Source organism: Rhinichthys klamathensis, unplaced genomic scaffold, assembly GCF_029890125.1.
Source record: "Rhinichthys klamathensis goyatoka isolate OS25496 unplaced genomic scaffold, OSU_Roscu_1.1 h1tg000011l_1, whole genome shotgun sequence".
Lineage (NCBI taxonomy): Eukaryota > Metazoa > Chordata > Actinopteri > Cypriniformes > Leuciscidae > Rhinichthys > Rhinichthys klamathensis.
Genome location: NW_026606564.1, coordinates 10,788,636 through 10,815,096, shown reverse-complemented (window position 1 = coordinate 10,815,096; position 26,461 = coordinate 10,788,636). Strand labels below are relative to the sequence as shown.

Here is a 26,461-nt window from a genome sequence, read left to right as displayed (position 1 = left end):
TTCAAATTTTCAGGCTAAGTCAACGTTTTCTCAAAACTCCCTACTGCAGCTTTAATATAATATAATTATAGCTGCAGAAAATGCTCATGTTAATTTCTTAAAACATTGTTGAGGACAGGGTCAATACAAGAAGCCCCCTGGTGCATGGATATGACCATTAGAAATACAAAAACACATTCTAAGGGAGGTCCTAATCCTGGCTACACCAGCCTTATTCAAGCTCATGCTTTCGCCACCACAGCGAAAGCAGCACGTTCAGGGAGCCAAAACACAATTCTTTTTTTTCAACAAGTCACGAAGCCTCATAAGAAGCTGACAAAAATTGCCAAGGCTGACTGTATTTCAAGTCATCCCAGCAGGGTATTGGGTAAAGTTTTCAACCAGCAAAGATCACGTCTCGGATGAGCCTCATAGACTACGATATTGCCTCTGCGAAAGAATGCCTGGCGAAGGTAGCGACGTCTCCCGTGCTTTTATCTGGACATGTAACGACAGGGTGGTATCAAGCTTTAAACTGCCATGTAATAAGCTTTTTGGCACTGACGGCTGCATGGTGTGTCTACGAAACAGGCGAGTGATGTGCACAAAAAGGTTTATTCCTTGTTCTCTCTTCACTCAAAGAACAAAAAGTGTGCTGCTTTCGTAATTTTGGGGGGAAAGAATTATGGGTATCCTGGTAGCAAAGGGGCGGAGTTATAACGCTCAATCTCCAAGAATATGTTTGAGTTCGGGACCGATTCGACGAGCCCCCTACGAGGTTGGGTAGGATAATGAAGAGTGCAAGGACACTGCAAACATATTCTGAGAGAGGTCCAATGCAAGCTATGCTGCCTTTTTCTCGACACAGGCGTTCTCTCTAGGTTCTTTCCAACAAAGCAGAAGCAGCACAGAAAATAAACATAAGCACATCTCCCTCTATCAACACAGTTGTGAGTCTCCTAACCCATAGAACCCAATGCTCCTTGCAGGTCAGTCGAAGGGTTACCGTCAACTGACCTGCAAAGCCGTTCAAAGTACCTTGCTGACAACTTTAACAACATCATCCTTAAAATAGCTGCAGAAACACACCACAGCCCAGCTTCGGGCATACTTGCAGGCGAGTGACGAGGTGGCCGAGTGGTTAAGGCGATGGACTGCTAATCCATTGTGCTCTGCACGCGTGGGTTCGAATCCCATCCTCGTCGTTTGATGTCTTTAGTGTTTCGAGAGAGCCAAGTGCGACTGGCAAAGCCGTTCAATGAACTTTGCTGCCAACTTTAACAACATCATCCTTAAAATAGCTGCAGAAACACACCACAGCCCAGCTTCGGGCAAACGTGCCGGCGAGTGACGAGGTGGCCGAGTGGTTAAGGCGATGGACTGCTAATCCATTGTGCTCTGCACGCGTGGGTTCGAATCCCATCCTCGTCGTTTGATGTCTTTAGTGTTTCGAGAGAGCCAAGTGCGACTGGCAAAGCCGTTCAATGAACTTTGCTGCCAACATTAACAACATCATCCTTAAAATAGCTGCAGAAACACACCACAGCCCAGCTTCGGGCAGACGTGCCTGCGAGTGACGAGGTGGCCGAGTGGTTAAGGCGATGGACTGCTAATCCATTGTGCTCTGCACGCGTGGGTTCGAATCCCATCCTCGTCGATTGATGTCTTTAGTGTTTCGAGAGAGCCAAGTGCGCCTGGAAAAGCCGTTCAAAGTACCTTGCTGCCAACTTTGACGACATCATCCTTAAAATAGCTGCAGAAACACACCACAGCCCAGCTTCGGGCAAACGTGCAGGCGAGTGACGAGGTGGCCGAGTGGTTAAGGCGATGGACTGCTAATCCACTGTGCTCTGCACGCGTGGGTTCGAATCCCATCCTCGTCGTATGATGTCTTTAGTGTTTCGAGAGAGCCAAGTGCGCCTGGCAAAGCCGTTCAAAGTACCTTGCTGCCAACTTTAACGACATCATCCTTAAAGCTGCTGTAGGTAACTTTTGAAAAAATGTATTTGCTAAAACTGTCATTATGTCCTGACAGTAGAATATGAGACAGATAATCTGTGTAAAAATCACGCTCCTCTGGCTCCTCCTAGTGGTCCTATTGCCATTTGCAAGAAATACACGCTCCCGGTCAGAAACAACCGGAATGTCTTAGAAGTGTCAATCACGCTCGTGTACGCGCTGATCACACCCCTCTCTTGCACAGCGCGAGCGCGTACCGTCGTTCAAACTCAAGATTTCCGGCGTGCTGCAGCTGTGCTTATGACGGAGAAACAACCTAAACTGCCAATTCTCGAGTGACACCTGCTCATAAAACAAAGAGGTAAAAGGAAAAAGACTGATGACGATAAACAAGCGAAAAAGAAAGAATTACACAGAGCCCATTGACTCGGTGTCAAAACTCTAGCCGCATAACATGTAGATAAAATGTCACGCACTCTGCTAAGCAACAGTTAAAACCTGCTAATTCACTGGCTTGTCATGTTGCTGAAATAATGTACTAGCACACCTTATCTAGCATTATATATCGCTAGAATAATTACTTACATACTCTAACGTTAGTTACCGTTATCTTACTAGCTATTTATAACTTATAGAAAGAGTGCAACGATAAAGTTACATGTAGGCCATTGCAAAATACATAATGATTTGAGGACCAAGTTTGTAGTCAAAGTATGGGCAGGCCATAGTCAATGTAAAGCATATTATTGACGTTTAGTCCCTATTAGTAAATGTGCCATATAACTTTTTATCCGCTGTTATCAGTGGCCCTGTTTACTAGCCTGCTGTGGAGGGAGGGCTGTAGCGCAGCAGAGAGCAAGGGGGTGGGACCTGTAAGTTGTGCTTGTTCAAATTTTCAGGCTAAGTCAACGTTTTCTCAAAACTCCCTACTGCAGCTTTAATATAATATAATTATAGCTGCAGAAAATGCTCATGTTAATTTCTTAAAACATTGTTGAGGACAGGGTCAATACAAGAAGCCCCCTGGTGCATGGATATGACCATTAGAAATACAAAAACACATTCTAAGGGAGGTCCTAATCCTGGCTACACCAGCCTTATTCAAGCTCATGCTTTCGCCACCACAGCGAAAGCAGCACGTTCAGGGAGCCAAAACACAATTCTTTTTTTTCAACAAGTCACGAAGCCTCATAAGAAGCTGACAAAAATTGCCAAGGCTGACTGTATTTCAAGTCATCCCAGCAGGGTATTGGGTAAAGTTTTCAACCAGCAAAGATCACGTCTCGGATGAGCCTCATAGACTACGATATTGCCTCTGCGAAAGAATGCCTGGCGAAGGTAGCGACGTCTCCCGTGCTTTTATCTGGACATGTAACGACAGGGTGGTATCAAGCTTTAAACTGCCATGTAATAAGCTTTTTGGCACTGACGGCTGCATGGTGTGTCTACGAAACAGGCGAGTGATGTGCACAAAAAGGTTTATTCCTTGTTCTCTCTTCACTCAAAGAACAAAAAGTGTGCTGCTTTCGTAATTTTGGGGGGAAAGAATTATGGGTATCCTGGTAGCAAAGGGGCGGAGTTATAACGCTCAATCTCCAAGAATATGTTTGAGTTCGGGATCGATTCGACGAGCCCCCTACGAGGTTGGGTAGGATAATGAAGAGTGCAAGGACACTGCAAACATATTCTGAGAGAGGTCCAATGCAAGCTATGCTGCCTTTTTCTCGACACAGGCGTTCTCTCTAGGTTCTTTCCAACAAAGCAGAAGCAGCACAGAAAATAAACATAAGCACATCTCCCTCTATCAACACAGTTGTGAGTCTCCTAACCCATAGAACCCAATGCTCCTTGCAGGTCAGTCGAAGGGTTACCGTCAACTGACCTGCAAAGCCGTTCAAAGTACCTTGCTGACAACTTTAACAACATCATCCTTAAAATAGCTGCAGAAACACACCACAGCCCAGCTTCGGGCATACTTGCAGGCGAGTGACGAGGTGGCCGAGTGGTTAAGGCGATGGACTGCTAATCCATTGTGCTCTGCACGCGTGGGTTCGAATCCCATCCTCGTCGTTTGATGTCTTTAGTGTTTCGAGAGAGCCAAGTGCGACTGGCAAAGCCGTTCAATGAACTTTGCTGCCAACTTTAACAACATCATCCTTAAAATAGCTGCAGAAACACACCACAGCCCAGCTTCGGGCAAACGTGCCGGCGAGTGACGAGGTGGCCGAGTGGTTAAGGCGATGGACTGCTAATCCATTGTGCTCTGCACGCGTGGGTTCGAATCCCATCCTCGTCGTTTGATGTCTTTAGTGTTTCGAGAGAGCCAAGTGCGACTGGCAAAGCCGTTCAATGAACTTTGCTGCCAACATTAACAACATCATCCTTAAAATAGCTGCAGAAACACACCACAGCCCAGCTTCGGGCAGACGTGCCGGCGAGTGACGAGGTGGCCGAGTGGTTAAGGCGATGGACTGCTAATCCATTGTGCTCTGCACGCGTGGGTTCGAATCCCATCCTCGTCGATTGATGTCTTTAGTGTTTCGAGAGAGCCAAGTGCGCCTGGAAAAGCCGTTCAAAGTACCTTGCTGCCAACTTTGACGACATCATCCTTAAAATAGCTGCAGAAACACACCACAGCCCAGCTTCGGGCAAACGTGCAGGCGAGTGACGAGGTGGCCGAGTGGTTAAGGCGATGGACTGCTAATCCACTGTGCTCTGCACGCGTGGGTTCGAATCCCATCCTCGTCGTATGATGTCTTTAGTGTTTCGAGAGAGCCAAGTGCGCCTGGCAAAGCCGTTCAAAGTACCTTGCTGCCAACTTTAACGACATCATCCTTAAAGCTGCTGTAGGTAACTTTTGAAAAAATGTATTTGCTAAAACTGTCATTATGTCCTGACAGTAGAATATGAGACAGATAATCTGTGTAAAAATCACGCTCCTCTGGCTCCTCCTAGTGGTCCTATTGCCATTTGCAAGAAATACACGCTCCCGGTCAGAAACAACCGGAATGTCTTAGAAGTGTCAATCACGCTCGTGTACGCGCTGATCACACCCCTCTCTTGCACAGCGCGAGCGCGTACCGTCGTTCAAACTCAAGATTTCCGGCGTGCTGCAGCTGTGCTTATGACGGAGAAACAACCTAAACTGCCAATTCTCGAGTGACACCTGCTCATAAAACAAAGAGGTAAAAGGAAAAAGACTGATGACGATAAACAAGCGAAAAAGAAAGAATTACACAGAGCCCATTGACTCGGTGTCAAAACTCTAGCCGCATAACATGTAGATAAAATGTCACGCACTCTGCTAAGCAACAGTTAAAACCTGCTAATTCACTGGCTTGTCATGTTGCTGAAATAATGTACTAGCACACCTTATCTAGCATTATATATCGCTAGAATAATTACTTACATACTCTAACGTTAGTTACCGTTATCTTACTAGCTATTTATAACTTATAGAAAGAGTGCAACGATAAAGTTACATGTAGGCCATTGCAAAATACATAATGATTTGAGGACCAAGTTTGTAGTCAAAGTATGGGCAGGCCATAGTCAATGTAAAGCATATTATTGACGTTTAGTCCCTATTAGTAAATGTGCCATATAACTTTTTATCCGCTGTTATCAGTGGCCCTGTTTACTAGCCTGCTGTGGAGGGAGGGCTGTAGCGCAGCAGAGAGCAAGGGGGTGGGACCTGTAAGTTGTGCTTGTTCAAATTTTCAGGCTAAGTCAACGTTTTCTCAAAACTCCCTACTGCAGCTTTAATATAATATAATTATAGCTGCAGAAAATGCTCATGTTAATTTCTTAAAACATTGTTGAGGACAGGGTCAATACAAGAAGCCCCCTGGTGCATGGATATGACCATTAGAAATACAAAAACACATTCTAAGGGAGGTCCTAATCCTGGCTACACCAGCCTTATTCAAGCTCATGCTTTCGCCACCACAGCGAAAGCAGCACGTTCAGGGAGCCAAAACACAATTCTTTTTTTTCAACAAGTCACGAAGCCTCATAAGAAGCTGACAAAAATTGCCAAGGCTGACTGTATTTCAAGTCATCCCAGCAGGGTATTGGGTAAAGTTTTCAACCAGCAAAGATCACGTCTCGGATGAGCCTCATAGACTACGATATTGCCTCTGCGAAAGAATGCCTGGCGAAGGTAGCGACGTCTCCCGTGCTTTTATCTGGACATGTAACGACAGGGTGGTATCAAGCTTTAAACTGCCATGTAATAAGCTTTTTGGCACTGACGGCTGCATGGTGTGTCTACGAAACAGGCGAGTGATGTGCACAAAAAGGTTTATTCCTTGTTCTCTCTTCACTCAAAGAACAAAAAGTGTGCTGCTTTCGTAATTTTGGGGGGAAAGAATTATGGGTATCCTGGTAGCAAAGGGGCGGAGTTATAACGCTCAATCTCCAAGAATATGTTTGAGTTCGGGATCGATTCGACGAGCCCCCTACGAGGTTGGGTAGGATAATGAAGAGTGCAAGGACACTGCAAACATATTCTGAGAGAGGTCCAATGCAAGCTATGCTGCCTTTTTCTCGACACAGGCGTTCTCTCTAGGTTCTTTCCAACAAAGCAGAAGCAGCACAGAAAATAAACATAAGCACATCTCCCTCTATCAACACAGTTGTGAGTCTCCTAACCCATAGAACCCAATGCTCCTTGCAGGTCAGTCGAAGGGTTACCGTCAACTGACCTGCAAAGCCGTTCAAAGTACCTTGCTGACAACTTTAACAACATCATCCTTAAAATAGCTGCAGAAACACACCACAGCCCAGCTTCAGGCAGACTTGCAGGCGAGTGACGAGGTGGCCGAGTGGTTAAGGCGATGGACTGCTAATCCATTGTGCTCTGCACGCGTGGGTTCGAATCCCATCCTCGTCGATTGATGTCTTTAGTGTTTCGAGAGAGCCAAGTGCGCCTGGAAAAGCCGTTCAAAGTACCTTGCTGCCAACTTTAACAACATCATCCTTAAAATAGCTGCAGAAACACACCACAGCCCAGCTTCGGGCAGACTTGCAGGCGAGTGACGAGGTGGCCGAGTGGTTAAGGCGATGGACTGCTAATCCATTGTGCTCTGCACGCGTGGGTTCGAATCCCATCCTCGTCGTTTGATGTCTTTAGTGTTTCGAGAGAGCGAAGTGCGACTGGCAAAGCCGTTCAATGAACTTTGCTGCCAACTTTAACAACATCATCCTTAAAATAGCTGCAGAAACACACCACAGCCCAGCTTCGGGCAGACGTGCCGGCGAGTAACGAGGTGGCCGAGTGGTTAAGGCGATGGACTGCTAATCCATTGTGCTCTGCACGCGTGGGTTCGAATCCCATCCTCGTCGATTGATGTCTTTAGTGTTTCGAGAGAGCCAAGTGCGCCTGGTAAAGCCGTTCAAAGTACCTTGCTGCCAACTTTGACGACATCATCCTTAAAATAGCTGCAGAAACACACCACAGCCCAGCTTCGGGCAGACGTGCAGGCGAGTGACGAGGTGGCCGAGTGGTTAAGGCGATGGACTGCTAATCCATTGTGCTCTGCACGCGTGGGTTCGAATCCCATCCTCGTCGTTTGATGTCTTTAGTGTTTCGAGAGAGCCAAGTGCGACTGGCAAAGCCGTTCAATGAACTTTGCTGCCAACATTAACAACATCATCCTTAAAATAGCTGCAGAAACACACCACAGCCCAGCTTCGGGCAGACGTGCCGGCGAGTGACGAGGTGGCCGAGTGGTTAAGGCGATGGACTGCTAATCCATTGTGCTCTGCACGCGTGGGTTCGAATCCCATCCTCGTCGATTGATGTCTTTAGTGTTTCGAGAGAGCCAAGTGCGCCTGGTAAAGCCGTTCAAAGTACCTTGCTGCCAACTTTGACGACATCATCCTTAAAATAGCTGCAGAAACACACCACAGCCCAGCTTCGGGCAGACGTGCAGGCGAGTGACGAGGTGGCCGAGTGGTTAAGGCGATGGACTGCTAATCCATTGTGCTCTGCACGCGTGGGTTCGAATCCCATCCTCGTCGTTTGATGTCTTTAGTGTTTCGAGAGAGCCAAGTGCGACTGGCAAAGCCGTTCAATGAACTTTGCTGCCAACATTAACAACATCATCCTTAAAATAGCTGCAGAAACACACCACAGCCCAGCTTCGGGCAGACGTGCCGGCGAGTGACGAGGTGGCCGAGTGGTTAAGGCGATGGACTGCTAATCCATTGTGCTCTGCACGCGTGGGTTCGAATCCCATCCTCGTCGATTGATGTCTTTAGTGTTTCGAGAGAGCCAAGTGCGCCTGGAAAAGCCGTTCAAAGTACCTTGCTGCCAACTTTGACGACATCATCCTTAAAATAGCTGCAGAAACACACCACAGCCCAGCTTCGGGCAAACGTGCAGGCGAGTGACGAGGTGGCCGAGTGGTTAAGGCGATGGACTGCTAATCCATTGTGCTCTGCACGCGTGTGTTCGAATCCCATCCTCGTCGTATGATGTCTTTAGTGTTTCGAGAGAGCCAAGTGCGCCTGGCAAAGCCGTTCAAAGCACCTTGCTGCCAACTTTAACGACATCATCCTTAAAGCTGCTGTAGGTAACTTTTGAAAAAATGTATTTGCTAAAACTGTCATTATGTCCTGACAGTAGAATATGAGACAGATAATCTGTGTAAAAATCACGCTCCTCTGGCTCCTCCTAGTGGTCCTATTGCCATTTGCAAGAAATACACGCTCCCGGTCAGAAACAACCGGAATGTCTTAGAAGTGTCAATCACGCTCGTGTACGCGCTGATCACACCCCTCTCTTGCACAGCGCGAGCGCGTACCGTCGTTCAAACTCAAGATTTCCGGCGTGCTGCAGCTGTGCTTATGACGGAGAAACAACCTAAACTGCCAATTCTCGAGTGACACCTGCTCATAAAACAAAGAGGTAAAAGGAAAAAGACTGATGACGATAAACAAGCGAAAAAGAAAGAATTACACAGAGCCCATTGACTCGGTGTCAAAACTCTAGCCGCATAACATGTAGATAAAATGTCACGCACTCTGCTAAGCAACAGTTAAAACCTGCTAATTCACTGGCTTGTCATGTTGCTGAAATAATGTACTAGCACACCTTATCTAGCATTATATATCGCTAGAATAATTACTTACATACTCTAACGTTAGTTACCGTCAGTGGCGGTTCTAGAGGGGGGGCCAGGGGGGCCCGTGCCCCTGTGACAAAAAGCTTGGCCCCCCTTGTGGCCCCCCTACATGTGGAGTTTGAAATAATTTTTACAAAACTGTTTTTTGCTATCGTATGCGTATTATTTTTTATTTTTCTATCTTTGTGGATTTGCATTTTCACGTGACAATTCGCATCACATTCGCGGGAATCGCGGCAGAATAACGCCTGTCTCCTGCACGCGAGAGAGGAGAGAAGAAGAAAGTTGGTAAATGTCAGTTCAGTTGTAAGTTCATTCTTTATGTGCGTATGGCGTGTGCGATGTGTATTGTCTATTATGATATTGTAATCATTGTTTTAACTATGTACGAGGCACTGTGAGCTGACATAGCATTTGTCTATCGTCCTTTCACTGCTGTGTGCAGTTCATAGGTAGGCTATGTCCCCAAATTAGTTTTTGTCTTATATTTATATCATATTATGTTCTTATATTAGAATATCACATCAGCAAGAGTGCCGTTTTCCCGTGCACAATTGCAACTGTGATATTTATGTTATACAACAGTTAAATTAACAATAAGTTAACATTGGGAGTTACTTTTTAGACACAATATTGTCAATATTGTTTGTTTTCCCTTTATTTCGCCGACTAGAATTTCATAATGAAACCGTAGTAGTGAGTCTCAATGCAACACAGCGATGATTTATTGACTGAAATCCGCGTTTTTAACGAATCACTTGCTGCTTTCCCGAATAAATCAGCCGTTTGAACAATTCGTTTGAATGAATGAATCCCTCTTACAGGGACTTGCCGCCGCCTACTGGCGGTTTTAGTTTCATATTTAAAGTATCCTTTAATTAAAACGTTAAAATTAGAAATAATTTTATTTTTAAATATTGATTTAAAAAAAATCTCATAGCTTTATTTATGCAATTGTAAATGGAGTGTAAATATATTAATGCCACTTCTGTGTCACCTCTGCACTGCAAAGATGGATTTTGATTGAATTAACTAATTTGACTGGTAACAGTGGTACTGTATAATTATTGCATAATTAAGTATTATTGTATAAATAAGTATAATTACTGTATAATTTGAATGTTAGTATTTGACATAAAAGGTGATGCATAACTCTAAATAAGTTTAGAAAAAATGTCCATATATAGGTGAAAATGCCCCTGGAAATCAATTTAAGGCGGCAAATATTGCCTCTTAATTAAAAAATGTATTTCTGTCACTGCTGTGAACTGACTACTGCATAGAATATGAAAAATATTAATATCTTCGTGATTCAGCTGTCAACAACAGGCCTAAACCAGCCATGGCACCAGCACAAAAACACAATCAGTAAAATATTATCTAATTATTAACAAAATGTTGAAAATATTGAAATATATTTTTGTCAATATTGCACACCCCTAATGTACGGTATTAATTTTGATTTCTTTAGGTCTTAAAAAGCCTTAAATTTGACTTTAAAAAGTGTGCAGGAACCCTGTAAAGTGTAAACGGTTAGACATATCAAGTCAGTTATTTTCAGTAAATGAATTAATAAGCTTCTTGGTCCCCATTGCTTTTGCTCTATAGTTCTCAAAATGAAGAGAAAAAAGGACATCATGTCTATTACAGTTACTGTGACTAATACTGAATATGTAATGCAAATGTAAAAATATAATGGAAATGCAAATACATTGTTGAATGATTATAAACACGGTATTTTGCCTGTTAATGCCTGCAGCAGTGCAGAAAATGATATGACAACAATAAGGTCTAAATGTAACTGGCCCCTCTAACAGTACAACTGGCCCCAGCTTGGCCCCCCCAGTTGAAATGGGCTAGAACCGCCACTGGTTACCGTTATCTTACTAGCTATTTATAACTTATAGAAAGAGTGCAACGATAAAGTTACATGTAGGCCATTGCAAAATACATAATGATTTGAGGACCAAGTTTGTAGTCAAAGTATGGGCAGGCCATAGTCAATGTAAAGCATATTATTGACGTTTAGTCCCTATTAGTAAATGTGCCATATAACTTTTTATCCGCTGTTATCAGTGGCCCTGTTTACTAGCCTGCTGTGGAGGGAGGGCTGTAGCGCAGCAGAGAGCAAGGGGGTGGGACCTGTAAGTTGTGCTTGTTCAAATTTTCAGGCTAAGTCAACGTTTTCTCAAAACTCCCTACTGCAGCTTTAATATAATATAATTATAGCTACAGAAAATGCTCATGTTAATTTCTTAAAACATTGTTGAGGACAGGGTCAATACAAGAAGCCCCCTGGTGCATGGATATGACCATTAGAAATACAAAAACACATTCTAAGGGAGGTCCTAATCCTGGCTACACCAGCCTTATTCAAGCTCATGCTTTCGCCACCACAGCGAAAGCAGCACGTTCAGGGAGCCAAAACACAATTCTTATTTTTCAACAAGTCACGAAGCCTCATAAGAAGCTGACAAAAATTGCCAAGGCTGACTGTATTTCAAGTCATCCCAGCGGGGTATTGGGTAAAGTTTTCAACCAGCAAAGATCACGTCTCGGATGAGCCTCATAGACTACGATATTGCCTCTGCGAAAGAATGCCTGGCGAAGGTAGCGACGTCTCCCGTGCTTTTATCTGGACATGTAACGACAGGGTGGTATCAAGCTTTAAACTGCCATGTAATAAGCTTTTTGGCACTGACGGCTGCATGGTGTGTCTACGAAACAGGCGAGTGATGTGCACAAAAAGGTTTATTCCTTGTTCTCTCTTCACTCAAAGAACAAAAAGTGTGCTGCTTTCGTAATTTTGGGGGGAAAGAATTATGGGTATCCTGGTAGCAAAGGGGCGGAGTTATAACGCTCAATCTCCAAGAATATGTTTGAGTTCGGGATCGATTCGACGAGCCCCCTACGAGGTTGGGTAGGATAATGAAGAGTGCAAGGACACTGCAAACATATTCTGAGAGAGGTCCAATGCAAGCTATGCTGCCTTTTTCTCGACACAGGCGTTCTCTCTAGGTTCTTTCCAACAAAGCAGAAGCAGCACAGAAAATAAACATAAGCACATCTCCCTCTATCAACACAGTTGTGAGTCTCCTAACCCATAGAACCCAATGCTCCTTGCAGGTCAGTCGAAGGGTTACCGTCAACTGACCTGCAAAGCCGTTCAAAGTACCTTGCTGACAACTTTAACAACATCATCCTTAAAATAGCTGCAGAAACACACCACAGCCCAGCTTCAGGCAGACTTGCAGGCGAGTGACGAGGTGGCCGAGTGGTTAAGGCGATGGACTGCTAATCCATTGTGCTCTGCACGCGTGGGTTAGAATCCCATCCTCGTCGATTGATGTCTTTAGTGTTTCGAGAGAGCCAAGTGCGCCTGGTAAAGCCGTTCAAAGTACCTTGCTGCCAACTTTGACGACATCATCCTTAAAATAGCTGCAGAAACACACCACAGCCCAGCTTCGGGCAGACGTGCAGGCGAGTGACGAGGTGGCCGAGTGGTTAAGGCGATGGACTGCTAATCCATTGTGCTCTGCACGCGTGGGTTCGAATCCCATCCTCGTCGTATGATGTCTTTAGTGTTTCGAGAGAGCCAAGTGCGCCTGGCAAAGCCGTTCAAAGTACCTTGCTGCCAACTTTAACGACATCATCCTTAAAGCTGCTGTAGGTAACTTTTGAAAAAATTTATTTGCTAAAACTGTCATTATGTCCTGACAGTAGAATATGAGACAGATAATCTGTGTAAAAATCACGCTCCTCTGGCTCCTCCTAGTGGTCCTATTGCCATTTGCAAGAAATACACGCTCCCGGTCAGAAACAACCGGAATGTCTTAGAAGTGTCAATCACGCTCGTGTACGCGCTGATCACACCCCTCTCTTGCACAGCGCGAGCGCGTACCGTCGTTCAAACTTAAGATTTCCGCCGTGCTGCAGCTGTGCTTATGACGGAGAAACAACCTAAACTGCCAATTCTCGAGTGACACCTGCTCATAAAACAAAGAGGTAAAAGGAAAAAGACTGATGACGATAAACAAGCGAAAAAGAAAGAATTACACAGAGCCCATTGACTCGGTGTCAAAACTCTAGCCGCATAACATGTAGATAAAATGTCACGCACTCTGCTAAGCAACAGTTAAAACCTGCTAATTCACTGGCTTGTCATGTTGCTGAAATAATGTACTAGCACACCTTATCTAGCATTATATATCGCTAGAATAATTACTTACATACTCTAACGTTAGTTACCGTTATCTTACTAGCTATTTATAACTTATAGAAAGAGTGCAACGATAAAGTTACATGTAGGCCATTGCAAAATACATAATGATTTGAGGACCAAGTTTGTAGTCAAAGTATGGGCAGGCCATAGTCAATGTAAAGCATATTATTGACGTTTAGTCCCTATTAGTAAATGTGCCATATAACTTTTTATCCGCTGTTATCAGTGGCCCTGTTTACTAGCCTGCTGTGGAGGGAGGGCTGTAGCGCAGCAGAGAGCAAGGGGGTGGGACCTGTAAGTTGTGCTTGTTCAAATTTTCAGGCTAAGTCAACGTTTTCTCAAAACTCCCTACTGCAGCTTTAATATAATATAATTATAGCTGCAGAAAATGCTCATGTTAATTTCTTAAAACATTGTTGAGGACAGGGTCAATACAAGAAGCCCCCTGGTGCATGGATATGACCATTAGAAATACAAAAACACATTCTAAGGGAGGTCCTAATCCTGGCTACACCAGCCTTATTCAAGCTCATGCTTTCGCCACCACAGCGAAAGCAGCACGTTCAGGGAGCCAAAACACAATTCTTTTTTTTCAACAAGTCACGAAGCCTCATAAGAAGCTGACAAAAATTGCCAAGGCTGACTGTATTTCAAGTCATCCCAGCGGGGTATTGGGTAAAGTTTTCAACCAGCAAAGATCACGTCTCGGATGAGCCTCATAGACTACGATATTGCCTCTGCGAAAGAATGCCTGGCGAAGGTAGCGACGTCTCCCGTGCTTTTATCTGGACATGTAACGACAGGGTGGTATCAAGCTTTAAACTGCCATGTAATAAGCTTTTTGGCACTGACGGCTGCATGGTGTGTCTACGAAACAGGCGAGTGATGTGCACAAAAAGGTTTATTCCTTGTTCTCTCTTCACTCAAAGAACAAAAAGTGTGCTGCTTTCGTAATTTTGGGGGGAAAGAATTATGGGTATCCTGGTAGCAAAGGGGCGGAGTTATAACGCTCAATCTCCAAGAATATGTTTGAGTTCGGGATCGATTCGACGAGCCCCCTACGAGGTTGGGTAGGATAATGAAGAGTGCAAGGACACTGCAAACATATTCTGAGAGAGGTCCAATGCAAGCTATGCTGCCTTTTTCTCGACACAGGCGTTCTCTCTAGGTTCTTTCCAACAAAGCAGAAGCAGCACAGAAAATAAACATAAGCACATCTCCCTCTATCAACACAGTTGTGAGTCTCCTAACCCATAGAACCCAATGCTCCTTGCAGGTCAGTCGAAGGGTTACCGTCAACTGACCTGCAAAGCCGTTCAAAGTACCTTGCTGACAACTTTAACAACATCATCCTTAAAATAGCTGCAGAAACACACCACAGCCCAGCTTCGGGCATACTTGCAGGCGAGTGACGAGGTGGCCGAGTGGTTAAGGCGATGGGCTGCTAATCCATTGTGCTCTGCACGCGTGGGTTCGAATCCCATCCTCGTCGTTTGATGTCTTTAGTGTTTCGAGAGAGCCAAGTGCGACTGGCAAAGCCGTTCAATGAACTTTACTGCCAACTTTAACAACATCATCCTTAAAATAGCTGCAGAAACACACCACAGCCCAGCTTCGGGCAAACGTGCCGGCGAGTGACGAGGTGGCCGAGTGGTTAAGGCGATGGACTGCTAATCCATTGTGCTCTGCACGCGTGGGTTCGAATCCCATCCTCGTCGTTTGATGTCTTTAGTGTTTCGAGAGAGCCAAGTGCGACTGGCAAAGCCGTTCAATGAACTTTGCTGCCAACTTTAACAACATCATCCTTAAAATAGCTGCAGAAACACACCACAGCCCAGCTTCGGGCAGACGTGCCGGCGAGTGACGAGGTGGCCGAGTGGTTAAGGCGATGGACTGCTAATCCATTGTGCTCTGCACGCGTGGGTTCGAATCCCATCCTCGTCGATTGATGTCTTTAGTGTTTCGAGAGAGCCAAGTGCGCCTGGTAAAGCCGTTCAAAGTACCTTGCTGCCAACTTTGACGACATCATCCTTAAAATAGCTGCAGAAACACACCACAGCCCAGCTTCGGGCAGGCGTGCAGGCGAGTGACGAGGTGGCCGAGTGGTTAAGGCGATGGACTGCTAATCCATTGTGCTCTGCACGCGTGGGTTCGAATCCCATCCTCGTCGTTTGATGTCTTTAGTGTTTCGAGAGAGCCAAGTGCGACTGGCAAAGCCGTTCAATGAACTTTGCTGCCAACATTAACAACATCATCCTTAAAATAGCTGCAGAAACACACCACAGCCCAGCTTCGGGCAGACGTGCCGGCGAGTGACGAGGTGGCCGAGTAGTTAAGGCGATGGACTGCTAATCCATTGTGCTCTGCACGCGTGGGTTCGAATCCCATCCTCGTCGATTGATGTCTTTAGTGTTTCGAGAGAGCCAAGTGCGCCTGGAAAAGCCGTTCAAAGTACCTTGCTGCCAACTTTGATGACATCATCCTTAAAATAGCTGCAGAAACACACCACAGCCCAGCTTCGGGCAAACGTGCAGGCGAGTGACGAGGTGGCCGAGTGGTTAAGGCGATGGACTGCTAATCCATTGTGCTCTGCACGCGTGGGTTCGAATCCCATCCTCGTCGTCTGATGTCTTTAGTGTTTCGAGAGAGCCAAGTGCGCCTGGCAAAGCCGTTCAAAGTACCTTGCTGCCAACTTTAACGACATCATCCTTAAAGATGCTGTAGGTAACTTTTGAAAAAATGTATTTGCTAAAACTGTCATTATGTCCTGACAGTAGAATATGAGACAGATAATCTGTGTAAAAATCACGCTCCTCTGGCTCCTCCTAGTGGTCCTATTGCCATTTGCAAGAAATACACGCTCCCGGTCAGAAACAACCGGAATGTCTTAGAAGTGTCAATCACGCTCGTGTACGCGCTGATCACACCCCTCTCTTGCACAGCGCGAGCGCGTACCGTCGTTCAAACTTAAGATTTCCGGCGTGCTGCAGCTGTGCTTATGACGGAGAAACAACCTAAACTGCCAATTCTCGAGTGACACCTGCTCATAAAACAAAGAGGTAAAAGGAAAAAGACTGATGACGATAAACAAGCGAAAAAGAAAGAATTACACAGAGCCCATTGACTCGGTGTCAAAACTCTAGCCGCATAACATGTAGATAAAATGTCACGCACTCTGCTAAGCAACAATTAAAACCTGCTAATTCACTGGCTTGTCATGTTGCTGAAATAATGTAGTAGCACACCTTATCTAGCATTATATATCGCTAGAATAATTACTTACATACTCTAACGTTAGTTACCGTTATCTTACTAGCTATTTATAACTTATAGAAAGAGTGCAACGATAAAGTTACATGTAGGCCATTGCAAAATACATAATGATATGAGGACCAAGTTTGTAGTCAAAGTATGGGCAGGCCATAGTCAATGTAAAGCATATTATTGACGTTTAGTCCCTATTAGTAAATGTGCCATATAACTTTTTATCCGCTGTTATCAGTGGCCCTGTTTACTAGCCTGCTGTGGAGGGAGGGCTGTAGCGCAGCAGAGAGCAAGGGGGTGGGACCTGTAAGTTGTGCTTGTTCAAATTTTCAGGCTAAGTCAACGTTTTCTCAAAACTCCCTACTGCAGCTTTAATATAATATAATTATAGCTGCAGAAAATGCTCATGTTAATTTCTTAAAACATTGTTGAGGACAGGGTCAATACAAGAAGCCCCCTGGTGCATGGATATGACCATTAGAAATACAAAAACACATTCTAAGGGAGGTCCTAATCCTGGCTACACCAGCCTTATTCAAGCTCATGCTTTCGCCACCACAGCGAAAGCAGCACGTTCAGGGAGCCAAAACACAATTCTTTTTTTTCAACAAGTCACGAAGCCTCATAAGAAGCTGACAAAAATTGCCAAGGCTGACTGTATTTCAAGTCATCCCAGCAGGGTATTGGGTAAAGTTTTCAACCAGCAAAGATCACGTCTCGGATGAGCCTCATAGACTACGATATTGCCTCTGCGAAAGAATGCCTGGCGAAGGTAGCGACGTCTCCCGTGCTTTTATCTGGACATGTAACGACAGGGTGGTATCAAGCTTTAAACTGCCATGAAATAAGCTTTTTGGCACTGACGGCTGCATGGTGTGTCTACGAAACAGGCGAGTGATGTGCACAAAAAGGTTTATTCATTGTTCTCTCTTCACTCAAAGAACAAAAAGTGTGCTGCTTTCGTAATTTTGGGGGGAAAGAATTATGGGTATCCTGGTAGCAAAGGGGCGGAGTTATAACGCTCAATCTCCAAGAATATGTTTGAGTTCGGGATCGATTCGACGAGCCCCCTACGAGGTTGGGTAGGATAATGAAGAGTGCAAGGACACTGCAAACATATTCTGAGAGAGGTCCAATGCAAGCTATGCTGCCTTTTTCTCGACACAGGCGTTCTCTCTAGGTTCTTTCCAACAAAGCAGAAGCAGCACAGAAAATAAACATAAGCACATCTCCCTCTATCAACACAGTTGTGAGTCTCCTAACCCATAGAACCCAATGCTCCTTGCAGGTCAGTCGAAGGGTTACCGTCAACTGACCTGCAAAGCCGTTCAAAGTACCTTGCTGACAACTTTAACAACATCATCCTTAAAATAGCTGCAGAAACACACCACAGCCCAGCTTCGGGCAGACTTGCAGGCGAGTGACGAGGTGGCCGAGTGGTTAAGGCGATGGACTGCTTATCCATTGTGCTCTGCACGCGTGAGTTCGAATACCATCCTCGTCGATTGATGTCTTTAGTGTTTCGAGAGAGCCAAGTGCGCCTGGAAAAGCCGTTCAAAGTACCTTGCTGCCAACTTTAACAACATCATCCTTAAAATAGCTGCAGAAACACACCACAGCCCAGCTTCGGGCAGACTTGCAGGCGAGTGACGAGGTGGCCGAGTGGTTAAGGCGATGGACTGCTAATCCATTGTGCTCTGCACGCGTGGGTTCGAATCCCATCCTCGTCGTTTGATGTCTTTAGTGTTTCGAGAGAGCCAAGTGCGACTGGCAAAGCCGTTCAATGAACTTTGCTGCCAACTTTAACAACATCATCCTTAAAATAGCTGCAGAAACACACCACAGCCCAGCTTCGGGCAGACGTGCCGGCGAGTGATAAGGTGGCCGAGTGGTTAAGGTGATGGACTGCTAATCCATTGTGCTCTGCACGCGTGGGTTCGAATCCCATCCTCGTCGATTGATGTCTTTAGTGTTTCGAGAGAGCCAAGTGCGCCTGGAAAAGCCGTTCAAAGTACCTTGCTGCCAACTTTGACGACATCATCCTTAAAATAGCTGCAGAAACACACCACAGCCCAGCTTCGGGCAGACGTGCAGGCGAGTGACGAGGTGGCCGAGTGGTTAAGGCGATGGACTGCTAATCCATTGTGCTCTGCACGCGTGGGTTCGAATCCCATCCTCGTCGTATGATGTCTTTAGTGTTTCGAGAGAGCCAAGTGCGCCTGGCAAAGCCGTTCAAAGTACCTTGCTGCCAACTTTAACGACATCATCCTTAAAGCTGCTGTAGGTAACTTTTGAAAAAATGTATTTGCTAAAACTGTCATTATGTCCTGACAGTAGAATATGAGACAGATAATCTGTGTAAAAATCACGCTCCTCTGGCTCCTCCTAGTGGTCCTATTGCCATTTGCAAGAAATACACGCTCCCGGTCAGAAACAACCGGAATGTCTTAGAAGTGTCAATCACGCTCGTGTACGCGCTGATCACACCCCTCTCTTGCACAGCGCGAGCGCGTACCGTCGTTCAAACTCAAGATTTCTGACGTGCTGCAGCTGTGCTTATGACGGAGAAACAACCTAAACTGCCAATTCTCGAGTGACACCTGCTCATAAAACAAAGAGGTAAAAGGAAAAAGACTGATGACGATAAACAAGCGAAAAAGAAAGAATTACACAGAGCCCATTGACTCGGTGTCAAAACTCTAGCCGCATAACATGTAGATAAAATGTCACGCACTCTGCTAAGCAACAATTAAAACCTGCTAATTCACTGGCTTGTCATGTTGCTGAAATAATGTACTAGCACACCTTATCTAGCATTATATATCGCTAGAATAATTACTTACATACTCTAACGTTAGTTACCGTTATCTTACTAGCTATTTATAACTTATAGAAAGAGTGCAACGATAAAGTTACATGTAGGCCATTGCAAAATACATAATGATTTGAGGACCAAGTTTGTAGTCAAAGTATGGGCAGGCCATAGTCAATGTAAAGCATATTATTGACGTTTAGTCCCTATTAGTAAATGTGCCATATAACTTTTTATCCGCTGTTATCAGTGGCCCTGTTTACTAGCCTGCTGTGGAGGGAGGGCTGTAGCGCAGCAGAGAGCAAGGGGGTGGGACCTGTAAGTTGTGCTTGTTCAAATTTTCAGGCTAAGTCAACGTTTTCTCAAAACTCCCTACTGCAGCTTTAATATAATATAATTATAGCTGCAGAAAATGCTCATGTTAATTTCTTAAAACATTGTTGAGGACAGGGTCAATACAAGAAGCCCCCTGGTGCATGGATATGACCATTAGAAATACAAAAACACATTCTAAGGGAGGTCCAAATCCTGGCTACACCAGCCTTATTCAAGCTCATGCTTTCGCCACCACAGCGAAAGCAGCACGTTCAGGGAGCCAAAACACAATTCTTTTTTTTCAACAAGTCACGAAGCCTCATAAGAAGCTGACAAAAATTGCCAAGGCTGACTGTATTTCAAGTCATCCCAGCGGGGTATTGGGTAAAGTTTTCAACCAGCAAAGATCACGTCTCGGATTAGCCTCATAGACTACGATATTGCCTCTGCGAAAGAATGCCTGGCGAAGGTAGCGACGTCTCCCGTGCTTTTATCTGGACATGTAACGACAGGGTGGTATCAAGCTTTAAACTGCCATGTAATAAGCTTTTTGGCACTGACGGCTGCATGGTGTGTCTACGAAACAGGCGAGTGATGTGCACAAAAAGGTTTATTCATTGTTCTCTCTTCACTCAAAGAACAAAAAGTGTGCTGCTTTCGTAATTTTGGGGGGAAAGAATTATGGGTATCCTGGTAGCAAAGGGGCGGAGTTATAACGCTCAATCTCCAAGAATATGTTTGAGTTGGGGATCGATTCGACGAGCCCCCTACGAGGTTGGGTAGGATAATGAAGAGTGCAAGGACACTGCAAACATATTCTGAGAGAGGTCCAATGCAAGCTATGCTGCCTTTTTCTCGACACAGGCGTTCTCTCTAGGTTCTTTCCAACAAAGCAGAAGCAGCACAGAAAATAAACATAAGCACATCTCCCTCTATCAACACAGTTGTGAGTCTCCTAACCCATAGAACCCAATGCTCCTTGCAGGTCAGTCGAAGGGTTACCGTCAACTGACCTGCAAAGCCGTTCAAAGTACGTTGCTGACAACTTTAACAACATCATCCCTAAAATAGCTGCAGAAACACACCACTGCCCAGCTTCGGGCAGACTTGCAGGCGAGTGACGAGGTGGCCGAGTGGTTAAGGCGATGGACTGCTTATCCATTGTGCTCTGCACGCGTGAGTTCGAATACCATCCTCGTCGATTGATGTCTTTAGTGTTTCGAGAGAGCCAAGTGCGCCTGGAAAAGCCGTTCAAAGTACCTTGCTGCCAACTTTGACGACATCATCCTTAAAATAGCTGCAGAAACACACCACAGCCCAGCTTCGGGCAGACGTGCAGGCGAGTGACGAGGTGGCCGAGTGGTTAAGGCGATGGACTGCTAATCCATTGTGCTCTGCACGCGTGGGTTCGAATCCCATCCTCGTCGTATGATGTCTTTAGTGTTTCGAGAGAGCCAAGTGCGCCTGGCAAAGCCGTTCAAAGTACCTTGCTGCCAACTTTAACGACATCATCCTTAAAGCTGCTGTAGGTAACTTTTGAAAAAATTTATTTGCTAAAACTGTCATTATGTCCTGACAGTAGAATATGAGACAGATAATCTGTGTAAAAATCACGCTCCTCTGGCTCCTCCTAGTGGTCCTATTGCCATTTGCAAGAAATACACGCTCCCGGTCAGAAACAACCGGAATGTCTTAGAAGTGTCAATCACGCTCGTGTACGCGCTGATCACACCCCTCTCTTGCACAGCGCGAGCGCGTACCGTCGTTCAAACTCAAGATTTCCGACGTGCTGCAGCTGTACTTATGACGGAGAAACAACCTAAACTGCCAATTCTCGAGTGACACCTGCTCATAAAACAAAGAGGTAAAAGGAAAAAGACTGATGACGATAAACAAGCGAAAAAGAAAGAATTACACAGAGCCCATTGACTCGGTGTCAAAACTCTAGCCGCATAACATGTAGATAAAATGTCACGCACTCTGCTAAGCAACAATTAAAACCTGCTAATTCACTGGCTTGTCATGTTGCTGAAATAATGTACTAGCACACCTTATCTAGCATTATATATCGCTAGAATAATTACTTACATACTCTAACGTTAGTTACCGTTATCTTACTAGCTATTTATAACTTATAGAAAGAGTGCAACGATAAAGTTACATGTAGGCCATTGCAAAATACATAATGATTTGAGGACCAAGTTTGTAGTCAAAGTATGGGCAGGCCATAGTCAATGTAAAGCATATTATTGACGTTTAGTCCCTATTAGTAAATGTGCCATATAACTTTTTATCCGCTGTTATCAGTGGCCCTGTTTACTAGCCTGCTGTGGAGGGAGGGCTGTAGCGCAGCAGAGAGCAAGGGGGTGGGACCTGTAAGTTGTGCTTGTTCAAATTTTCAGGCTAAGTCAACGTTTTCTCAAAACTCCCTACTGCAGCTTTAATATAATATAATTATAGCTGCAGAAAATGCTCATGTTAATTTCTTAAAACATTGTTGAGGACAGGGTCAATACAAGAAGCCCCCTGGTGCATGGATATGACCATTAGAAATACAAAAACACATTCTAAGGGAGGTCCTAATCCTGGCTACACCAGCCTTATTCAAGCTCATGCTTTCGCCACCACAGCGAAAGCAGCACGTTCAGGGAGCCAAAACACAATTCTTTTTTTTCAACAAGTCACGAAGCCTCATAAGAAGCTGACAAAAATTGCCAAGGCTGACTGTATTTCAAGTCATCCCAGCGGGGTATTGGGTAAAGTTTTCAACCAGCAAAGATCACGTCTCGGATGAGCCTCATAGACTACGATATTGCCTCTGCGAAAGAATGCCTGGCGAAAGTAGCGACGTCTCCCGTGCTTTTATCTGGACATGTAACGACAGGGTGGTATCAAGCTTTAAACTGCCATGTAATAAGCTTTTTGGCACTGACGGCTGCATGGTGTGTCTACGAAACAGGCGAGTGATGTGCACAAAAAGGTTTATTCATTGTTCTCTCTTCACTCAAAGAACAAAAAGTGTGCTGCTTTCGTAATTTTGGGGGGAAAGAATTATGGGTATCCTGGTAGCAAAGGGGCGGAGTTATAACGCTCAATCTCCAAGAATATGTTTGAGTTCGGGATCGATTCGACGAGCCCCCTACGAGGTTGGGTAGGATAATGAAGAGTGCAAGGACACTGCAAACATATTCTGAGAGAGGTCCAATGCAAGCTATGCTGCCTTTTTCTCGACACAGGCGTTCTCTCTAGGTTCTTTCCAACAAAGCAGAAGCAGCACAGAAAATAAACATAAGCACATCTCCCTCTATCAACACAGTTGTGAGTCTCCTAACCCATAGAACCCAATGCTCCTTGCAGGTCAGTCGAAGGGTTACCGTCAACTGACCTGCAAAGCCGTTCAAAGTACCTTGCTGACAACTTTAACAACATCATCCTTAAAATAGCTGCAGAAACACACCACAGCCCAGCTTCGGGCAGACTTGCAGGCGAGTGACGAGGTGGCCGAGTGGTTAAGGCGATGGACTGCTTATCCATTGTGCTCTGCACGCGTGAGTTCGAATACCATCCTCGTCGATTGATGTCTTTAGTGTTTCGAGAGAGCCAAGTGCGCCTGGAAAAGCCGTTCAAAGTACCTTGCTGCCAACTTTAACAACATCATCCATAAAATAGCTGCAGAACCACACCACAGCCCAGCTTCGGGCAGACTTGCAGGCGAGTGACGAGGTGGCCGAGTGGTTAAGGCGATGGACTGCTAATCCATTGTGCTCTGCACGCGTGGGTTCGAATCCCATCCTCGTCGTTTGATGTCTTTAGTGTTTCGAGAGAGCCAAGTGCGCCTGGAAAAGCCGTTCAAAGTACCTTGCTGCCAACTTTGACGACATCATCCTTAAAATAGCTGCAGAAACACACCACAGCCCAGCTTCGGGCAGACGTGCAGGCGAGTGACGAGGTGGCCGAGTGGTTAAGGCGATGGACTGCTAATCCATTGTGCTCTGCACGCGTGGGTTCGAATCCCATCCTCGTCGTATGATGTCTTTAGTGTTTCGAGAGAGCCAAGTGCGCCTGGCAAAGCCGTTCAAAGTACCTTGCTGCCAACTTTAACGACATCATCCTTAAAGCTGCTGTAGGTAACTTTTGAAAAAATGTATTTGCTAAAACTGTCATTATGTCCTGACAGTAGAATATGAGACAGATAATCTGTGTAAAAATCACGCTCCTCTGGCTCCTCCTAGTGGTCCTATTGCCATTTGCAAGAAATACACGCTCCCGGTCAGAAACAACCGGAATGTCTTAGAAGTGTCAATCACGCTCGTGTACGCGCTGATCACACCCCTCTCTTGCACAGCGCGAGCGCGTACCGTCGTTCAAACTCAAGATTTCCGACGTGCTGCAGCTGTGCTTATGACGGAGAAACAACCTAAACTGCCAATTCTCGAGTGACACCTGCTCATAAAACAAAGAGGTAAAAGGAAAAAGACTGATGACGATAAACAAGCGAAAAAGAAAGAATTACACAGAGCCCATTGACTCGGTGTCAAAACTCTAGCCGCATAACATGTAGATAAAATGTCACGCACTCTGCTAAGCAACAATTAAAACCTGCTAATTCACTGGCTTGTCATGTTGCTGAAATAATGTACTAGCACACCTTATCTAGCATTATATATCGCTAGAATAATTACTTACATACTCTAACGTTAGTTACCGTTATCTTACTAGCTATTTATAACTTATAGAAAGAGTGCAACGATAAAGTTACATGTAGGCCATTGCAAAATACATAATGATTTGAGGACCAAGTTTGTAGTCAAAGTATGGGCAGGCCATAGTCAATGTAAAGCATATTATTGACGTTTAGTCCCTATTAGTAAATGTGCCATATAACTTTTTATCCGCTGTTATCAGTGGCCCTGTTTACTAGCCTGCTGTGGAGGGAGGGCTGTAGCGCAGCAGAGAGCAAGGGGGTGGGACCTGTAAGTTGTGCTTGTTCAAATTTTCAGGCTAAGTCAACGTTTTCTCAAAACTCCCTACTGCAGCTTTAATATAATATAATTATAGCTGCAGAAAATGCTCATGTTAATTTCTTAAAACATTGTTGAGGACAGGGTCAATACAAGAAGCCCCCTGGTGCATGGATATGACCATTAGAAATACAAAAACACATTCTAAGGGAGGTCCTAATCCTGGCTACACCAGCCTTATTCAAGCTCATGCTTTCGCCACCACAGCGAAAGCAGCACGTTCAGGGAGCCAAAACACAATTCTTTTTTTTCAACAAGTCACGAAGCCTCATAAGAAGCTGACAAAAATTGCCAAGGCTGACTGTATTTCAAGTCATCCCAGCGGGGTATTGGGTAAAGTTTTCAACCAGCAAAGATCACGTCTCGGATGAGCCTCATAGACTACGATATTGCCTCTGCGAAAGAATGCCTGGCGAAGGTAGCGACGTCTCCGGTGCTTTTATCTGGACATGTAACGACAGGGTGGTATCAAGCTTTAAACTGCCATGTAATAAGCTTTTTGGCACTGACGGCTGCATGGTGTGTCTACGAAACAGGCGAGTGATGTGCACAAAAAGGTTTATTCATTGTTCTCTCTTCACTCAAAGAACAAAAAGTGTGCTGCTTTCGTAATTTTGGGGGGAAAGAATTATGGGTATCCTGGTAGCAAAGGGGCGGAGTTATAACGCTCAATCTCCAAGAATATGTTTGAGTTCGGGATCGATTCGACGAGCCCCCTACGAGGTTGGGTAGGATAATGAAGAGTGCAAGGACACTGCAAACATATTCTGAGAGAGGTCCAATGCAAGCTATGCTGCCTTTTTCTCGACACAGGCGTTCTCTCTAGGTTCTTTCCAACAAAGCAGAAGCAGCACAGAAAATAAACATAAGCACATCTCCCTCTATCAACACAGTTGTGAGTCTCCTAACCCATAGAACCCAATGCTCCTTGCAGGTCAGTCGAAGGGTTACCGTCAACTGACCTGCAAAGCCGTTCAAAGTACCTTGCTGACAACTTTAACAACATCATCCTTAAAATAGCTGCAGAAACACACGACAGCCCAGCTTCGGGCAGACTTGCAGGCGAGTGACGAGGTGGCCGAGTGGTTAAGGCGATGGACTGCTAATCCATTGTGCTCTGCACGCGTGGGTTCGAATCCCATCCTCGTCGTATGATGTCTTTAGTGTTTCGAGAGAGCCAAGTGCGCCTGGCAAAGCCGTTCAAAGTACCTTGCTGCCAACTTTAACGACATCATCCTTAAAGCTGCTGTAGGTAACTTTTGAAAAAATGTATTTGCTAAAACTGTCATTATGTCCTGACAGTAGAATATGAGACAGATAATCTGTGTAAAAATCACGCTCCTCTGGCTCCTCCTAGTGGTCCTATTGCCATTTGCAAGAAATACACGCTCCCGGTCAGAAACAACCGGAATGTCTTAGAAGTGTCAATCACGCTCGTGTACGCGCTGATCACACCCCTCTCTTGCACAGCGCGAGCGCGTACCGTCGTTCAAACTCAAGATTTCCGACGTGCTGCAGCTGTACTTATGACGGAGAAACAACCTAAACTGCCAATTCTCGAGTGACACCTGCTCATAAAACAAAGAGGTAAAAGGAAAAAGACTGATGACGATAAACAAGCGAAAAAGAAAGAATTACACAGAGCCCATTGACTCGGTGTCAAAACTCTAGCCGCATAACATGTAGATAAAATGTCACGCACTCTGCTAAGCAACAATTAAAACCTGCTAATTCACTGGCTTGTCATGTTGCTGAAATA

The 26,461-nt window shown here is 45.1% G+C and overlaps 32 non-coding genes across 32 annotated transcripts; 23 read left to right on the top strand and 9 right to left on the bottom strand.

The window, feature by feature from the left end:
- Nucleotides 1-300: 300 nt before the first annotated feature.
- On the bottom strand, nucleotides 301-441 carry LOC130102278 (U4 spliceosomal RNA). The gene has a single exon (XR_008809176.1). It is a non-coding gene; the product is annotated as a U4 spliceosomal RNA (small nuclear RNA).
- Nucleotides 442-1,102: 661 nt separating this feature from the next.
- trnas-gcu (transfer RNA serine (anticodon GCU)) lies at nucleotides 1,103-1,184 on the top strand. The gene has a single exon. It is a non-coding gene; the product is annotated as a tRNA-Ser (tRNA).
- A 144-nt stretch (nucleotides 1,185-1,328) lies between these two features.
- Nucleotides 1,329-1,410, top strand: trnas-gcu (transfer RNA serine (anticodon GCU)). Its single transcript has one exon. It is a non-coding gene; the product is annotated as a tRNA-Ser (tRNA).
- A 144-nt stretch (nucleotides 1,411-1,554) lies between these two features.
- trnas-gcu (transfer RNA serine (anticodon GCU)) lies at nucleotides 1,555-1,636 on the top strand. The gene has a single exon. It is a non-coding gene; the product is annotated as a tRNA-Ser (tRNA).
- A 1,488-nt stretch (nucleotides 1,637-3,124) lies between these two features.
- On the bottom strand, nucleotides 3,125-3,265 carry LOC130102273 (U4 spliceosomal RNA). The gene has a single exon (XR_008809175.1). It is a non-coding gene; the product is annotated as a U4 spliceosomal RNA (small nuclear RNA).
- Nucleotides 3,266-3,926: 661 nt separating this feature from the next.
- Nucleotides 3,927-4,008, top strand: trnas-gcu (transfer RNA serine (anticodon GCU)). Its single transcript has one exon. It is a non-coding gene; the product is annotated as a tRNA-Ser (tRNA).
- A 144-nt stretch (nucleotides 4,009-4,152) lies between these two features.
- trnas-gcu (transfer RNA serine (anticodon GCU)) lies at nucleotides 4,153-4,234 on the top strand. The gene has a single exon. It is a non-coding gene; the product is annotated as a tRNA-Ser (tRNA).
- A 144-nt stretch (nucleotides 4,235-4,378) lies between these two features.
- On the top strand, nucleotides 4,379-4,460 carry trnas-gcu (transfer RNA serine (anticodon GCU)). The gene has a single exon. It is a non-coding gene; the product is annotated as a tRNA-Ser (tRNA).
- Nucleotides 4,461-5,948: 1,488 nt separating this feature from the next.
- On the bottom strand, nucleotides 5,949-6,089 carry LOC130102267 (U4 spliceosomal RNA). The gene has a single exon (XR_008809174.1). It is a non-coding gene; the product is annotated as a U4 spliceosomal RNA (small nuclear RNA).
- A 661-nt stretch (nucleotides 6,090-6,750) lies between these two features.
- On the top strand, nucleotides 6,751-6,832 carry trnas-gcu (transfer RNA serine (anticodon GCU)). The gene has a single exon. It is a non-coding gene; the product is annotated as a tRNA-Ser (tRNA).
- Nucleotides 6,833-6,976: 144 nt separating this feature from the next.
- On the top strand, nucleotides 6,977-7,058 carry trnas-gcu (transfer RNA serine (anticodon GCU)). Its single transcript has one exon. It is a non-coding gene; the product is annotated as a tRNA-Ser (tRNA).
- Nucleotides 7,059-7,428: 370 nt separating this feature from the next.
- Nucleotides 7,429-7,510, top strand: trnas-gcu (transfer RNA serine (anticodon GCU)). Its single transcript has one exon. It is a non-coding gene; the product is annotated as a tRNA-Ser (tRNA).
- Nucleotides 7,511-7,654: 144 nt separating this feature from the next.
- Nucleotides 7,655-7,736, top strand: trnas-gcu (transfer RNA serine (anticodon GCU)). Its single transcript has one exon. It is a non-coding gene; the product is annotated as a tRNA-Ser (tRNA).
- Nucleotides 7,737-7,880: 144 nt separating this feature from the next.
- On the top strand, nucleotides 7,881-7,962 carry trnas-gcu (transfer RNA serine (anticodon GCU)). Its single transcript has one exon. It is a non-coding gene; the product is annotated as a tRNA-Ser (tRNA).
- A 144-nt stretch (nucleotides 7,963-8,106) lies between these two features.
- trnas-gcu (transfer RNA serine (anticodon GCU)) lies at nucleotides 8,107-8,188 on the top strand. The gene has a single exon. It is a non-coding gene; the product is annotated as a tRNA-Ser (tRNA).
- Nucleotides 8,189-11,526: 3,338 nt separating this feature from the next.
- On the bottom strand, nucleotides 11,527-11,667 carry LOC130101996 (U4 spliceosomal RNA). The gene has a single exon (XR_008809092.1). It is a non-coding gene; the product is annotated as a U4 spliceosomal RNA (small nuclear RNA).
- An 887-nt stretch (nucleotides 11,668-12,554) lies between these two features.
- On the top strand, nucleotides 12,555-12,636 carry trnas-gcu (transfer RNA serine (anticodon GCU)). Its single transcript has one exon. It is a non-coding gene; the product is annotated as a tRNA-Ser (tRNA).
- A 1,262-nt stretch (nucleotides 12,637-13,898) lies between these two features.
- On the bottom strand, nucleotides 13,899-14,039 carry LOC130101989 (U4 spliceosomal RNA). Its single transcript, XR_008809091.1, has one exon. It is a non-coding gene; the product is annotated as a U4 spliceosomal RNA (small nuclear RNA).
- An 887-nt stretch (nucleotides 14,040-14,926) lies between these two features.
- On the top strand, nucleotides 14,927-15,008 carry trnas-gcu (transfer RNA serine (anticodon GCU)). Its single transcript has one exon. It is a non-coding gene; the product is annotated as a tRNA-Ser (tRNA).
- Nucleotides 15,009-15,152: 144 nt separating this feature from the next.
- On the top strand, nucleotides 15,153-15,234 carry trnas-gcu (transfer RNA serine (anticodon GCU)). Its single transcript has one exon. It is a non-coding gene; the product is annotated as a tRNA-Ser (tRNA).
- Nucleotides 15,235-15,378: 144 nt separating this feature from the next.
- trnas-gcu (transfer RNA serine (anticodon GCU)) lies at nucleotides 15,379-15,460 on the top strand. The gene has a single exon. It is a non-coding gene; the product is annotated as a tRNA-Ser (tRNA).
- Nucleotides 15,461-15,830: 370 nt separating this feature from the next.
- trnas-gcu (transfer RNA serine (anticodon GCU)) lies at nucleotides 15,831-15,912 on the top strand. Its single transcript has one exon. It is a non-coding gene; the product is annotated as a tRNA-Ser (tRNA).
- Nucleotides 15,913-17,174: 1,262 nt separating this feature from the next.
- On the bottom strand, nucleotides 17,175-17,315 carry LOC130102263 (U4 spliceosomal RNA). Its single transcript, XR_008809172.1, has one exon. It is a non-coding gene; the product is annotated as a U4 spliceosomal RNA (small nuclear RNA).
- Nucleotides 17,316-18,202: 887 nt separating this feature from the next.
- trnas-gcu (transfer RNA serine (anticodon GCU)) lies at nucleotides 18,203-18,284 on the top strand. Its single transcript has one exon. It is a non-coding gene; the product is annotated as a tRNA-Ser (tRNA).
- A 370-nt stretch (nucleotides 18,285-18,654) lies between these two features.
- trnas-gcu (transfer RNA serine (anticodon GCU)) lies at nucleotides 18,655-18,736 on the top strand. The gene has a single exon. It is a non-coding gene; the product is annotated as a tRNA-Ser (tRNA).
- Nucleotides 18,737-19,998: 1,262 nt separating this feature from the next.
- On the bottom strand, nucleotides 19,999-20,139 carry LOC130101798 (U4 spliceosomal RNA). The gene has a single exon (XR_008809045.1). It is a non-coding gene; the product is annotated as a U4 spliceosomal RNA (small nuclear RNA).
- An 887-nt stretch (nucleotides 20,140-21,026) lies between these two features.
- On the top strand, nucleotides 21,027-21,108 carry trnas-gcu (transfer RNA serine (anticodon GCU)). The gene has a single exon. It is a non-coding gene; the product is annotated as a tRNA-Ser (tRNA).
- A 1,262-nt stretch (nucleotides 21,109-22,370) lies between these two features.
- Nucleotides 22,371-22,511, bottom strand: LOC130101986 (U4 spliceosomal RNA). The gene has a single exon (XR_008809090.1). It is a non-coding gene; the product is annotated as a U4 spliceosomal RNA (small nuclear RNA).
- An 887-nt stretch (nucleotides 22,512-23,398) lies between these two features.
- On the top strand, nucleotides 23,399-23,480 carry trnas-gcu (transfer RNA serine (anticodon GCU)). The gene has a single exon. It is a non-coding gene; the product is annotated as a tRNA-Ser (tRNA).
- A 144-nt stretch (nucleotides 23,481-23,624) lies between these two features.
- On the top strand, nucleotides 23,625-23,706 carry trnas-gcu (transfer RNA serine (anticodon GCU)). The gene has a single exon. It is a non-coding gene; the product is annotated as a tRNA-Ser (tRNA).
- A 1,262-nt stretch (nucleotides 23,707-24,968) lies between these two features.
- Nucleotides 24,969-25,109, bottom strand: LOC130101979 (U4 spliceosomal RNA). Its single transcript, XR_008809087.1, has one exon. It is a non-coding gene; the product is annotated as a U4 spliceosomal RNA (small nuclear RNA).
- A 661-nt stretch (nucleotides 25,110-25,770) lies between these two features.
- Nucleotides 25,771-25,852, top strand: trnas-gcu (transfer RNA serine (anticodon GCU)). Its single transcript has one exon. It is a non-coding gene; the product is annotated as a tRNA-Ser (tRNA).
- The last annotated feature ends 609 nt before the right edge of the window (nucleotides 25,853-26,461 follow it).